The sequence below is a fragment of the Bombus pyrosoma genome, linkage group LG1, assembly GCF_014825855.1.
Source record: "Bombus pyrosoma isolate SC7728 linkage group LG1, ASM1482585v1, whole genome shotgun sequence".
NCBI lineage: Eukaryota > Metazoa > Arthropoda > Insecta > Hymenoptera > Apidae > Bombus > Bombus pyrosoma.
Genome location: NC_057770.1, coordinates 5,755,314 through 5,767,408, shown reverse-complemented (window position 1 = coordinate 5,767,408; position 12,095 = coordinate 5,755,314). Strand labels below are relative to the sequence as shown.

At 44.8% G+C, this 12,095-nt stretch overlaps 1 protein-coding gene across 7 annotated transcripts in view; it reads right to left on the bottom strand.

The window, feature by feature from the left end:
* Positions 1 to 12,095, bottom strand: part of LOC122569903 (potassium voltage-gated channel protein Shal) — a 117,086-nt gene that overhangs the window by 62,748 nt on the left and 42,243 nt on the right. The window lies entirely within an intron of this gene.

Here is a 12,095-nt window from a genome sequence, read left to right as displayed (position 1 = left end):
CGCCTGTCTACTTTAGAACTTGCAACTTTCCTTTAAGATACCGTACAGTGGCGAAAAAGTGGAGTATGATAGGCAGGCGAATATTTATGCGAACCGCTGTATACGACGAGAGGAAAAGAAAATGATAATTCGATGGGTCAATAAGAAATTCAGCATAGCAAATCGTGGGTGCGCAGTTAGACGCGTGCAGACTCTAGCAGGACATAGATCACGTGTCAACGTGACGATATTGCGAAACAGCAACGAGGCGAAACGGTACGGTGACTCGTCAAGGTACGTGGCGTGGCTGCAGGCAGTAAAAGCCGCCGAAAGTGCACGCGGTCGCGGCTGCGCCCCTCGAGTCTGCATTCGAGGACAACTTCCTGACATTTCGCAGCTGCGGTCGGCCGCGTAAACATCCGCGAACACGGCCGATGCCACGTGACACCTTGCAGACGCGAATCGGACCCTGCATCGAACCGGCCGCGATCTCATCCACCGCGAAAATATACGATTCCACAGGGATATAAATATGTTAAACACCCGCGAGCTTTTCTAGCTCGGTACATCGTCACGCTATAATTAGCGAGTCGCCGATGATGCGCCAGGGTTGCTGTAATCGCGCGTAATTCACGCATCGACGGACAGTGTTTGGCCAATGGCTAAACTTAGGGTGCTACGTAGGAAAATCGTGCTATGTAAATGTTTGACTTTTTGGATCGAACCACGGGAAGGAAGGGGGATCGAATTCCGATACGAACGAATGTTTTGTGGCAGGGGGCCTTTTGGCAATTTACCGCTACTTCGTCGCTGGTCAGCGAGTTTTCAGCTTCGTTGCCGATTCCATTCCCCAAGGTAGTTACCAATTCTGATTTTATTCCATTTACAGCTTCGCTTTGAATTCTTTGCCGTAGGCAGGAAACTGGCTGATCGAAAGACGAGAAGAAGTCTAGCCATGATAAAGATGGACACAGGGTTTACGAATTCGGTGACCGAGGCTGGTGGAGACTTCATCTCGCTGCCTAGCAGACAATATCTACGTTAAATGATCTATTTCCTGAACATACAGTCAAAGAAATGTATCTACCTTTTTTCAAGTTTGCTTATAAAGATTCCACTATATTCCGAAATACGCCATAAAGTATATAAAAGAAAGTAGATATGTGTTCGCGGCGGAATTTCTGGATAATCCGTTCACTGCCGATTACGAGATATCTCGTATTTTACGCTAAAAATTTAGATTGATTGCAATTCGTCACGGAATAAATTTGAGTTAGAAATTATTAAAAATGATGAACAAGAATTTTATACGATAATATATAAATTTTGTGAAATTCCATGTTTTCCTTGAAATAAGATCTTGGTGCCCAGGGCAAGACGCTTTAAATTTGTCTGGCAGTGAATGAGATAAGCGTAACAATGGAAGGGCAGCGGCAGTGGGCGATTCGATAGAAGGAAGGGCCCGAAAGCGAGCACCGACGTGGAAAGTCCCGTGCCATTGGGCATGGAATGATCGAACTCGGATTCCCCGAGAACGTATATCGCCGGAAACGGAAAGCTAAAATTTCCTGGCGAGTCTCCAGCGAGATCCATCGCGGTCGTCAGAAAAAATTAATAGGTCGTGCGAGATTAATCGGAGCGAAGCGATACGCGCGTAAATTATGAGACAGACGAAGGAAACCTACGTTCTGTATCAACGACTTTGGCTTCTTAACAAAGACAAATTGCCTCGAGTATAGACAAAGTTCGAACGAAAACAGACGTCGCAACACCATGTCAGCGAGTTCGTGAACCAACTATGACTCACTAGAGAATAATTCGCGTCTATTATAAAGTAGACGCGAAGTTCGACGTGCTATATATGGCGTATGGCATAATGCAATAGATTAGAAAGATACAATAATAGAGGTAGGGTCACGATTCGATCAGGAATTAACCGACGTGGTCGCTAATTAATTCGCTTATCAATGAGAGTTTTTATCGATCTTACCGGACGACAGCTACCTGTTGTCCAGCATCGAATTAATTAACCATCGACATGTTGTGAGCACCGTCCTTCGTCCTGTATAATAGTAATTACCATGACAGAGAGGATCCTCTCTACTTCGCAAACATAATCTTCTAATAGAAAACATTGCTATACGCATGGACAACGGTACGGAGATTAAATTTCCGTCTGAAATTACCCATCGAACTTATTAAATTGACCTTCTCTCCGTTACTTGAAAAATCGGCGGATCAATTTCGATATCGTTCGTTGGTCGCTGCATTTACAGAATCGCAGAAAGATCAAGTTCAACGTACGCTTCTGAATAAATTCATTTACCGGTTGAAATCGAGTAACCCTCGTAAAAATATTGAAACCCTTCTGACATGTATACCGGCACTCGATGAAACGAAACCTGCAATGGAAGCACGAGTGGCTTGAATTTAGTAATCCCAAAAGCAACACTCGATTCTCGTTACGTACGAACGGTGTGATTCGTCGCTTTTTCATCGACCGTTTGGCCACGTATCCCGCGCGTTACAAGCGCCGCTAACTTTGCCCCTCAAGTACCGCCAGAACGTTGAAACTTCGATTCTATACTGTGGCAAGCCTGTCATTTTTCAAAGATCGCGGCTCTGCCGAACCTTGCAACATTCATCATCTTCCCGCTCACCAACCGTCCAACAGATGATTTATGTTCGCTCGTCATTCTCTCGTCGACTCCGCGTCCCAACGGCGTTATTGTACGCTTTTCAATGCGCGCGACAAATTCCCAACAGTATACGACTATCCTCTACTAAAACGTCACATACACAGGCGAATAATAATCGGTTATCCTCGGGTTTCGTTCCCAGTAACCGTGAAATATCTCGCTGCTGCGAGGTATACACACGCTTTACGATTTCCTCCGCTTCATCCAGATTTGCCCGTAACCTCGATTGTTGGCTTTGGAAAAGGGCATCGGTGCAGGGACACGAACGTGCACATCTATACACACACAGGCATTGGAAATATCGCGTGGCGGGCGACGATTAATTCAAGGAAGATGAGGGAACCTGGTTGCCACGCGGCCGATAAGAAAACAGAATGCACGATTGCAACGCGATCGCAACCGACGGTTTTCGAGCTTGGCCGCGTTCACCCCCTTCACCGTTTGTCTAGGTTTCTTCGCTCTGACGGTAAGTTAATTAAACGAACGTCGACAAATAACAGGCGGGTCACGGACGGTTGAAAGGGGCGCGGCCTTTCGTTTCAAGAAAGATCCGCCGGAATAAAATACGCAAGACCTACTTTCCTGAAGCATTGAAAATTGAAATAGTGAAGTGCCGTACTGAAAATATTCCCCGCTTCGCCAAGAAAAGTAGAATGTTAGAAAAAGAGAAGAGGAAGAAGACGTGTTTCCCCTGTCTTTCCATCAACGTTTCTTCCTCCTTCTTTTCCCGTTGAAAACGTTAATAGCCGTCTCGTTCCCGAGAGAAAAAGAATGTCGCTTAACCGAGTGTAGAAAGCGTTCCAGGTGAGAAAGGAAGTAAATCTCCAAATAATTTCCGGCCAACCTGCATCCGCGTTTAATAGTCCCGGCATGACGACGTTGTGTCCTAAGGGCGACGTAATGCGCGATTTTTCTCCTGACCCCGCGAGATCGCGCGAGTAACTTCAACTGAATAACCTTTTCTTCGACCGTTTCTCGTTTTCTCGTTTTTTACCTCCGGTCGTCGGTACCAGGTAAATCGAGAGAGCGAAATTATTCATCGACGTAACGAGCTGAAATTGTATGCAAATGCAGGCCGGCATATAATCGAGTTGCAAGCGCATTTTAAATAAATACGCGCCATCACTGCAGGCTTCCTTGCTGTGAAATTTCAAAGAACATCAATGATTTAAATGAATATATATATATATTATGAATTATAAATACCACTTTTCTAATATATCGTTAACGAACGTGATCGCTTTGTCTTTGCTTCCGTCGCGTTATTGTCTACGGACAATCAGATCTAGGCTGGTCCTCTAGTGGTCTAAGGCCACTGCTGTGGGTAATTGAAACGGTCAACCTGATTATCTGCTTACATTCCATTACATCCCATGAGTGGATCGCAGTTAGAATTCAACTTTTAGCAATTTTTCCTACGAATGATTCGGTTCTCGTTAATTTCTACGCAATATTTGCGCGCTAACGACGTGGTTTCACCTCTAAAAATTGTTATCGTCATCACATTGTGCAGCACATAGACGCGAACACTGTTGGAATTGTTCGATCCCGCGGTGTTTGCCAAAAGAGAACCGGTGCGACGCGCGAGATACGTTTCACAGAGCAACTTTGTCCCCTCGTTGGTACGCGCGATATTGTGTCAGCGATGAATGCGTTTTCGAATCTATGCGACTTCCTTCGCAAGAACCACGCTGCTGGACGCTGATAAATTCCGTGTCTTTTTTCCCTACCGTGCAATCGTACCTCATAGGTTTTCTATTTTCATGAAACTACCGACTTGTGTACCGTCTTCGATTACGCGTTAACGTCCATTTATGTAATATCATTTTTATTCCGCGCTATTGTAATTTGCGCGGTGAGGCTGATACACGTCCAACGGAGAAATATTGGAAAAGGAGCAGCGACGTCGGCGGATAATCGCGGATTAATTGAAATTGGATGAAACAATGGATGTGCCCTCCCAACCATATAATCGACTGTTCCGACGTTTCTAAACTAAAACTGATGCTAGAACTACGAACGATTAAAATGTATAAATAAGACGGTCGAATTAGTAGCTTGAAATATTTCCACGTGAAATGTCATTTCACGCCGCGTCTGAACTTTCCAGCCATCGCGACGTATTACTTTCTTCTCGGTGAAACAAAATGAATTAAAGAAGTCAGGAAGAGCGGATTGTCTGAAATTTCGTTTAATAACCAGCCGGCCTGTCGCCGATATCCTTTTATTTCCATCTGAATGCGATCGGGCCGCGAAAGTCGATTTTCACGCCCAGGCATAAAGGGTTCCAATTAAAAGTCCCTTTACCGAGTTCACGCCAAGTTAATCCGTTCGGAGGAATCTCCGGCGCGCTTCCATTGTCCTCGGGACATTTATCGCGGCTGCGTAATATCCCGAATATCAGTTGGAACAAAGGTGATCGACCAGCTGTAGTGGAAATGGTCGAATCAAAGGAACTCGGCGGGGCGCCACCACTTCGATGCCTTCTCTGTCTTCCGAAAATCCAACGAAAAACCGATCTGTTCTCGATCGACCCCAGACACGATTATTCCATTGTTATCGGTTTATTGTACGCCGCGGCTAATATAACAGGAAACTGCGGGGCCATTTGGCAAAATTCCGATAGAGTACGTGCAGTAACTCAAAGATGATTTTCGTAGACGCGTTAATTATCGATATCGCGATACGCGCGATTAAACGCCATTAATTAGAAATCCAAAGCGAGCGAAGCATGGGAAACTAACTTTAGAGCTGACGCTTGTTGTACTCTGAGTTGGTGCAATACCAAACTTTATATTGTATTTTCGGAGTTCCGAACGGGGGAAACTCGACACGAGCGATCGAGACCGTTCAAAACAGAAAATTGATCAGTGGTGATGGATTCGAGGTTGAACGAGGGTTGCGGGTCGACCCAAATGTTTCCACGGACCGCACACGTACCAATTTACCGGGATCGGTGGAATTTTTGAAACACGTGCGCCAAATTGTGGTCAGCGTATCTGAAATCGACTTATGTCTTTGGAACGTTCGAATATCCGATCGACGGTGCGTGGTTGCTCGCGACCGATCGGTATCGGCACGTGCCAATTAGCCTACCTTAATTAGCCTTGCGTCGTTGTAGCTCGCGCGATAATTCGCGTAACGCGTTGGAAATAAATTGGAGGCGATCTCGTACGTTCAAATCAAGAAAATACTGCGCGATTCGAGCGCGGAACGAAGAGGCAAGAGAAAGACAGAGCAACGAGAAGTTGTAGATTTTCGCCGGTAGAAAAATACATACATAACGATTGGGAGAAACAGCGGACACGATAAATCTTCAACGAATCGAGAATCGTAGCCGTCCGAGATTCAAGAAACAAATTTTACGACCGTACGATTGGATTATTCGTAGAAATTCGGTTGGCTGTAAAAGATCGCGGCTACGATAAACAACGGGACTTGAGAATCGAAGACTTAGACCTTTGGGTAAATATTATCGAATTTGACGATAAAACGATCCGATATACGAGGCATTGAGATTAACAAAAACAATCTAAAAATTCGCTTGGAGATTACATCTCGTATTGTTCATTACAAAACGTTTGAGTTCGAGTAAAGGCAATATATATGTATATATATTACGAAAACGAGGGTGACATCATCGTTCATGATATAACTGATTCGCAAAGGATCTCCTGATAGCAACCATCTAATTACCAGTCGATAATTAACGTTGTAACTCGGGAAAGTTCACGTCGCGAGGAGTTGTTTATATTCCTCCTTGAGACACCAATTGGACTTTGTCCATATGTGTTGCTTGTACTTTGGAAGTCTGATGATGATCTTCTTTAATTGTTTTTCTCTCTTTGTTAAGTTGTCCGAACAATCTTTGATCCGAAGAAGCCACGCGCTACGCAAATCGATGTTTTATCGGTGCAATAACGCAACGACAGCGTGTTGGCAGTAATTTAAGCCGGAGTATCTGGCCCGATTTGATTTATCGAACGTACGTGGCCGCTGAAACGCATGCCGATGAGTTTTACGAGGTGAGAACCAGCTTGACAGGCGCCGTCGAACCCTGACAATGATTTTCCACTCTTCCCTTTTTTCATTTACTCTCCACACATCCGTTGGTCGTTTGCGGAAGTTATTTTTAAAATTCAGAACCACTTTCCAAAATCTTTTTCGGATCAAGCACGCGCGTTTTTGTACTTTCTCAATTTTCGATGGAAATTTTGAAGGAGAAATTAACTTCGAGCCACAGAGAATCGAAACTGGATCAACTTGACGATAAATGAAAAGCAAATTTATTTTCGTCATTCCGATTCAGCCATGGAATTGTCTTTCGAACGCTCCTAACTCCAAATTTAAACATTTTAACGAAGAATAAGATCGGAAAGTGGAATCAAGCACTTTGCATAGATCCAAATCTACGATGATTCTACACTGATGGAATTCTCTTCTCGTTACAAATAATCTTCGTAGAATTTATTTCGTCTTCTCTTTTCCCTAATTCTGCCATAGAAACTGGCGCGGATCGCGTGTACACATAAATCAGGATCAAATCTAAAAAAACGCCCCTTTATAGAACCGTGTGTAAAAATCTGGAAGAAAAACAATGGAAGACACGAAAACTACCGCGGAGGTGGACGTTTTATCGTCGTAACGCCGAACAGTTTGGTCCGGACGACGTTCTTTTTTTCGCCTTTGGAAATCCCCTTCGCCATAAATTTTCCGCGAGACGAGAAACTACCACGGACAGTTTGCTGACAAGGCGCTCGTACGTTTGTAGGATTACGTGATGCTTTTCGGGGCAGAGACCACGCGTGCTGCTTCCCGGTATCGATCTATTCTCTCGGCTAATCTTTATTGAGACTGGTTAACGCATAAACTGTTTGGAAGTACATCGGTGTTTAGTGCGTTCAAGAATAGCGTGACCGTATTCGAGGGGAGAAAGAAGAGCAGAGCCTCGTCGTGATTGAGCGAATGGAACAGAGAACCAATGACGTCAAATGGGCTAGCCATCGATATCGCCCCGTGTTTATGACCATATACCAACCTCGACGTGACCGAAACAGATCGACAGATCGCTAGGAAGATCTCTCTTTTCCTGTCTTGAATCGTTCGGAGTACACTCGGGTTGTTTAACGAGCTACCTCGTGCCGCGAATGCTTTGCTTGTTTTTCTTGCCGCGCGAACGGTGAAAGATTTCGGCAGCTCTTTTTATCAGCCCCCGCGTCAATCATTCTTTCACCGTAATCCTTCGCCTCGAGGATTACCTCGTCGATCTCGTGGCTGATTTTCCGGTAAATGAAGCACACGGGCAGGATCGTTCCGTTTCTCAGGACGAAGCATAGATATTGGCAACTTCCTGAACGACGATTTTCCATTACTCGCACGTGACCACGAAAACACAGCGGCTTTCGTCGAATCGAACGATGAGCTGCTATCCGGTGATGCCGTGGGACTAAGTGGGTTAATTACTGACTGCGCGGCGTAAATCTTCGTCAGTCGACGTTCATCGTAAATATTCGCAGGCGTTTCCCCGTGACTTGAATGTCAAAGCGTCTGCCAATAATTGTCCAGTCGTTGCCCGCGGGGAGAGACGGCTTAACGAGCACGCGCTACTATGCCAAATAGGACAAATTGCACCATAAGGCACAAACCGATCGCTTCTGGCCTTTCGTTCCGTTTCGGGATTCGCCTAACCGACGACCTCGATATTTCGAACAGCACGAAAAATATCTGCTCCCTTGGTTCGTCGGTTCATTCGGAAATCAACCGGGAGAGGAAGTAATTGTTGATCGAGGAAACAGAAAAAAGAAACAAAGCAGCGATATCAGAGAACGCTTCCGTCCCCTAATCTTTCGTTTCCGCTCAAGTTAGCCGAATCGACGCGTAAAAGTGGCTTCCACAAAAGTAAGTCGGCCGTATCTTTCTCTCTTTTCGTGGTAGAAAATCAGCACAGCGCGAAAGCAATCGTGCGGCTTTTTCAACCGTATTCACCGCCAGCGATTTTCACGGGTATCTTGGTAGGACCGATGCCTCCGGGCGATCACCAAGTCAAGCAAACAAACGAAAGCGTTTCGGAACACGGGGGTGGCTTCTACCCTCTTGTTGCTCGTTATTTTTTCCTTGAAACTCGCTCATTGCGTTCTTGGACGAGCCAACGACGCGGAAAAGGCAGAAAGCGTACCGAGAGCCCGTTCCCGAGAATAGAGATACGTGGTAAAGAGGAACTAAAGGAAATTCCTGGCAGGAGAGCGGTTTGAATCGTCGACGACTGGAGTAAAGGGCGCTCGGAGAAACGAAATATTTCATCTGAACCACGCGAAGGATTTTAAAAGACCTTTGGACGAAGAATCCTGGGATAATGGAGATGTCGACGTTCCTCTCGTTTCAAGCAAAAAAGAGTATCCAGATATCTCCCTTTGGTATTACGGTATCTTTTAGTGTAAGTTTTTTCATTTGTAAGAGATCCATTCGAAAGAGAAGTCCTTAGCGAGACAAGCGAAAATGTCCGTCACTGGTCAGACCAGACGGCACAACATTTTTCCGAAACGAGATCGTTTATTATCACAGCATTGGAATAAGTTCTGTTCGAACTGATTTCAAGCAACCGTGAGCGCCATTCTCCGTGCAATAAAAATCGTTTAAACACTCCAACCAGGTTACGGATTATTTGCATCTCACCGGGCTGCTTCGAGCAGATTTAATGGCTCTAAAAGCGTTGAACTCCTCGATAATCGTAAACCATCCTAACGACGATTGCTTCGAAAAGTTTCTTCTAAAAATCATCGTAGCAATCGGAAGAAGAAAGTCGATCTTTGAGTAAAATAATTTGATGCTGAGACGAAGAGAAGTTACGATTGCACCGTAGAAAGTAAGCGAGGAAGGAAGAAAGTTCTCGAGATTCGAGCAGCGAAGAAGATAGTCGTGAAATAATATCCCGCGAAAGTTAACGCAATCCCAACTCGTTCTCACGTTTAATTACATTTATGCGGTAAATGCCGCGGCTTCTCATCATTGTCTTTCGTTTATTCACGAACGGTCAGCAAAAAGACGACGCCACGACGCTTTCATATTCCATGTAATTTTTCTTCCTTCTCTCTCTCTCTCTCTCTCTCTCTCTCTCTCTCTCTCTCTCTCGATTATGCTCGCTGTTCTTTCTACCTTGATTTTCGATATTGCAATCGTTTTTCGATATCATTTCGCTCGAATAGAGGATCAAATCCTCGTTGATGGCGTTCCATATAGAAAATGCTGAATAGCGACGATTTTCCTGGCGCATTTCGGTATTCTTATAATTCCTACCGAGAAATTACTTCGGATTCTTTCCTTCTACGCTTTCTAGGATTTTCTACTCTTACGATACGACGATATGAAAGAGGTATTTTCATGTATTCATATTTGGTGAAAAACCGAAATTTATAGAACGGCCGCGATCAAGTTGCCGCGGAAATGCGGAGTTCGTTTCACGACAGAGAAAGTTTGCCGTGGCAACTGTTTACTTATGGATGCTTCTCTCAAATATTTGTTTATCCTTAGCCGACTGAACTCGGGTGCTACGTGCAAAATCGATCTCGAAGGCTAGATCGCTGGTAGAAAATGGACAACTTCGTCGGACTTGTAGGTTTCCCCTCCAATCTATTTATTTGCATGGTACGAACGTCCATCCGATACCATTACACTTCCGTTCACGTTGATGCTACCGATAAGCTACTTTGACGATTTTCCAACTTCCTTCGCAAAGTTACGTATGCTCGGATTCCACGTTCTCCCCTGTATCGTTTAATGCTCACCGCGTAACCAAAATAAGATTTTGTTGAAGGTCACCGCTTTTAAGAAAACTCTACATCTGGTCTTTTTAGCTTTCTAAAGCACTGAAGCCATCGACAACGTATAGACAAAAGACTGCGACGAAGGCAGACTATAAACAGTCGACAGGCGACGTTGGCTTCAGGGTTTTTTCGGTTATAGAGTAACACTGCTAGCGTGCGGATCTGGACTAGCTCATATTATTATTTCAATTTTTTGTACTTTTCACTTCCGTATTTCAAATATATTTTTCTACCTTATAATTTATCCACGCGTCTCTCTCATTATACATCTAATAACCTCATCAAATTTAAACCCAAAAAATATTCCATACGACTCGGCTGAAAATACGATTACCACAAAGACAATTCTATTCTTTCCATCTTATCGTTGAAAACTGCAAAGATCGACAGTTGTCTAGCTCGGTAAAATTCACGTTAAAACAGACGATGATACGGAACGAACAGACACAATACTAAAAGTTGGTGGCAGTTGTTATAAAATCAGAACTCGTTCCCGACCGGCCACGTAACGAAAACGAAAGGCAGAAAGGGCGGGGGATGTAGAGAAAAGGAAGGATCCGTCAGTGTCCGAAACCGCGAATCAGAACGAGCGTGGCCATGCATATGTAGATGCGATGTATCTGCATTGCAGATTTGACCGGGCCGCGAAAGAAAGCGAGCTCTGATTTCAGAACTGCGAATTGTCGGGAAACTGTCCACCCCACCTCCTAATTTGCAAAAACTTCTCCGTTGATCTTTGACTCGGCGAATTTCGCGCGCCTTAATGCGGCCCGGCAGTTGCCTGTGGTTTTTCCATCGACTTCGTTTCGTCGATTTGACTGCGCTCAAAGAACGGTATTTAGCGAAACGAGAATCGGATATGCAGAGTTTTGTCAGACGGTTCGAGAGTTGTGCGCCTGATACTCGTACAGTTCGCGATACATACGTAAAATGGAACTGTGTGTGAGGACATTAAGGTTTTCGAATAGCTAACGGCACAGAATTGCACAAGTTTGAGTCGTTTCAAAATATATCGATATTATCGTGATAGTCGGTTGTAATTACAGAAAGTTCGAGATGTTCCGCTCCAAACATTATACATTCGTCAAACGTGTATTTGAATACGTCTCACGAGCAATCGTACGTGTGAAATTACCGGTTGATATAGCACGGAAATTTTCTGCGTTGCGAGATGCTTCGACCTCTGCTTCCTCTGTCTCGAGGAGGCTAATACACATTTTGTCTCCTGAGTCAATAGTAATCGTGACATTGCAACAGACGCTTGTAACATACGGACGATAAAACTTTGCAAACCCTCCACTATAATTCTTCCAACTTTAACGCGAAAGAATCGTCTACTTTAGCGAACGACGCGACGACGAGGAGCAACAATCGCCATCAATCAACCCCGCGGAACGGCCGGAAGTTCCTCGACCGCGATCATACTGGCCGCCACTTTATTCGGCCAGCTGTCTCTGTCTCTCGGAGAACACGGGATAGTGGTAATGAACTGAGGGTAGCCGCTGGCCGTCGGCCAAGCCAAACTACCGCTAGAACCTCGAGCTAAACTGTCCGCGAGGAGCCACCGTAAAATTTCTGATCTCGCCGAGCCGTTTAA